Below are 3,059 nucleotides of genomic sequence, written 5' to 3' on the forward strand. Positions count from 1 at the left end.
CTAATATGCAGGTTACAAGCACACTTTGGCCCGACAAAAAATCACAGAAAATATCAGAGTACCGATTCAGGCTCAAATGGACCAAGTGAAGCCCAAGAACTGAAGCAAACCCAGCTGGGGCAGGCCGTGCCTCAACTTTATGACATTGGGAGACCAAGACAAGCCCACTCCAGGAAGTTGGGGGCGGTTGGCGGCCCGGGCAGGCCGACCGACCTACCTGGTCGGCCGACTAGGCCCGTGGGCCCCACCGCCTCAACCAAGGCACGTGGTGCTTCCCTGTTGGCTCACAACGTCGGTTTGGGGTGCTGCGGCTTTTGGCTCCCTGCTATAAATAGAAGGGGTGGTAGAGAATAGAACACACACACACACACACACACACACACACACACACACCACACACCTCTTCCTCTCTTGCATTCCTTGCATAGTCTTTAGGCTTAGTGGAGTTTAGGAGAAGTCAAGGAGTCATCGAGTCGCCGGAGTTGCTCGAGAGTCTGGTATGGGTTCATCTCTAGCTCTCTCTTGTAATATTCGGTCATTTGTAATAGAATTAGACTATGGTTACCGATATCTGCTTGAAGTATATTCTGAGTTATCGAGTATATGCTTCTTGTCATGGTTGCGTTAATATTCAATGCTTGCATTGCATGATTGCCCTATACTGGAGATGGTTAGTCTTTTGTTCTTAGAACTCTATCAACTGCTCCAATATTCGTATGATTGTTCTAGTGTGATGTATGTCCATCCGGAGGGTGGGGGCTCCATGCGAGACACTAGGGTATCCCTTACTAGTGTAGACATGGTGTCTAGATTAGCTAAGAGTTGCTGGATGTCAACTATACCCATGGTTTGTAGAGGTAGCCGGCAGATGGTGACAGCCCTGTCCATGCCTTTTAGTAATCCTCCACATTCGGTATGGGGGGTAGGAGGTACATAAAGTCGCCGGGGTGTACGTGCTCCTCCCGTTACTTCGATAGCGATCTCCCTGTTGTGTAGTTTAATCTCTGACGAGCTAACTAATGAGAAAGTGTAGATATAGCTAGCCTAGCACAGCTGACTCGAGCTCTGACTTTTACCTTGCTCCCGGCCTAAAGTAACCTTTATTCTTTTATCCAGGAGAGTAGTTCGTGTGTGTGTCACACTATCTCCTACCATGTTATTATCTTACCCCTGTTTATGCATGAGAATATCCAATCTAGATAGAGCTCACCAACTGATCTATATATTCTCTCACTCATCGCCTTCCCTGCGGAAATATAAATGACACCCCGGTATACTCCCGGGTAAAATGCTACAGCGGTATTCCGTGCGCTTGCGGATCTATTCGTGGTTCATGAAATACTGCCGTCCCAAATTGGCGTCTGCGGGCGTCATCGCTAGGTGATATTGGTAGGCGCCAACAAGCATTTTTGGCACCGTTGCCGGGGAAGACACAGAGTGAAATATATAGACAGAGTTGTGAACAAAATCGAAATTGGAATTCGCTTGCTAAACAGGCTAACTTGGCTTTGTTTTCTTGTCTTCATTGATATGAAAACAGGGTAGTGTATGACTGGTTTCGACTTGCCGCAAAACTTTCATTCTGATCCATTGTTACTTTTGAGGAGGACGCGAGCTCGTCTCGTATCACCTCAGAGATCACTCTCGGCAGTTAATCCAGTCATCGCATCGTCATCAGCTCCTAGAGCTATGGCCCAGAAGACACTCCGTGATTACTCTGCTCCGTCTGCTAGCCAGGTCCCGACCGGACCCGAGTTTAACACCGGAGGAGAAAATTTCGAGATCAAGACGGGTCTCATTACGATGATGCAGGCTAGCCCATTTTGTGGCAGGGCCAATGAGGATGCCAGCGCTCATCTCCAGCAGTTCCTGGAGCTCTGCAGTACTTTTGTTATCAAGGGTGTATCGCAAGATGCAATCCGGCTCCGTCTGTTTCCGTTTTCTCTCTTGGGGAGAGCGAAGCAATGGTTTTATGCTAACAAGGCTGTTGTGGATACTTGGGACAAATGTGCCAAGGCGTTCCTCTTGAAGTTCTTCCCGATGGGCAAAACCAATGCTCTTCGTGGTCGGATTTCAAACTTCCAGCAGGCATCAAATGAGTCAATTCCGGAAGCTTGGGAGAGGCTTCAAGAGTATATTATGGCGTGTCCGCACCATGGAATGGATAATTGGCTCATTCTACAGAACTTCTACAACGGGTTGACACAGTCATCCCGTGATCATGTGGATGCAGCTGCGGGTGAAGCTTTCTTCTCGCTAACCATTGAAAGAGCTACATCATTGATCAAGAAGATGGTTTCCAACCAAGGTTGGAACGATGATCGCCTCCAACCATGCCAGAGAGGTATGCACTCCGTCAAGGAGTCTGACATGCTCGCTATGAAGATTGATCTCCTCCTCAAGAAATTTGAGGATATTTCCCAAGATAAGGCTCAATTGCAAACATTTCAAGTCTTGGAAACTCGCATGACGTGCGAGGTCTGCGGGAATGTTGGACATTCGAGCAACAATTGCCCAGAAACCCAAGAAGAAGCTCTATTCCTTAATGGCAGCAATGGGTTTCGTCCACAAGGAGGTCAGGGGTGGAATCAACCACACCCATATTACCAAGGAGGTAATGGGAATTCGAATTCTTTCGGTCCTAACCAGCCTACCTTGAGAGATCTTGTCTACGGCCAAGCGAAGATCAATGAGTCCCTTCAGAAGAAGTTGGCCGCTACAGACAAATCTATGGAGACCATCCATGCCAAGATGGACGGATTCTCCACTGCTATGAAGAACCAGCTGAGTTTCAATAAGGCGCTAGAAACTCAATTGGCTCAACTAGCTGCTGCTACACCTGCTGCTGAATTAGGGAAGATTCCGGGGCAACCCGAATCAACTCTAGAAAGCGTGAATGTCATCAATGCTATGTGGAAAGAGCCCCTTAGCAGGACATCCCTCAGCTATGCAGAGAAGCTCACACGCCCAAGAAGAAGTGAGTGGGGCGAGTTGGCAGCCACAATAAGAGAAGATCCCGGAACCCCAGTGATCAGCTGCTCAATATTTGATTATGAATT

At 48.0% G+C, this 3,059-nt stretch overlaps 1 non-coding gene across 1 annotated transcript; it reads right to left on the reverse strand.

The window, feature by feature from the left end:
* Window positions 1-2,055: 2,055 nt before the first annotated feature.
* On the reverse strand, window positions 2,056-2,162 carry LOC120657825. The gene has a single exon (XR_005668360.1). It is a non-coding gene; the product is annotated as a small nucleolar RNA R71 (small nucleolar RNA).
* Between the last annotated feature and the right edge of the window lie 897 nt (window positions 2,163-3,059).

This window comes from Panicum virgatum, chromosome 1N (genome assembly GCF_016808335.1).
Source record: "Panicum virgatum strain AP13 chromosome 1N, P.virgatum_v5, whole genome shotgun sequence".
Lineage (NCBI taxonomy): Eukaryota > Viridiplantae > Streptophyta > Magnoliopsida > Poales > Poaceae > Panicum > Panicum virgatum.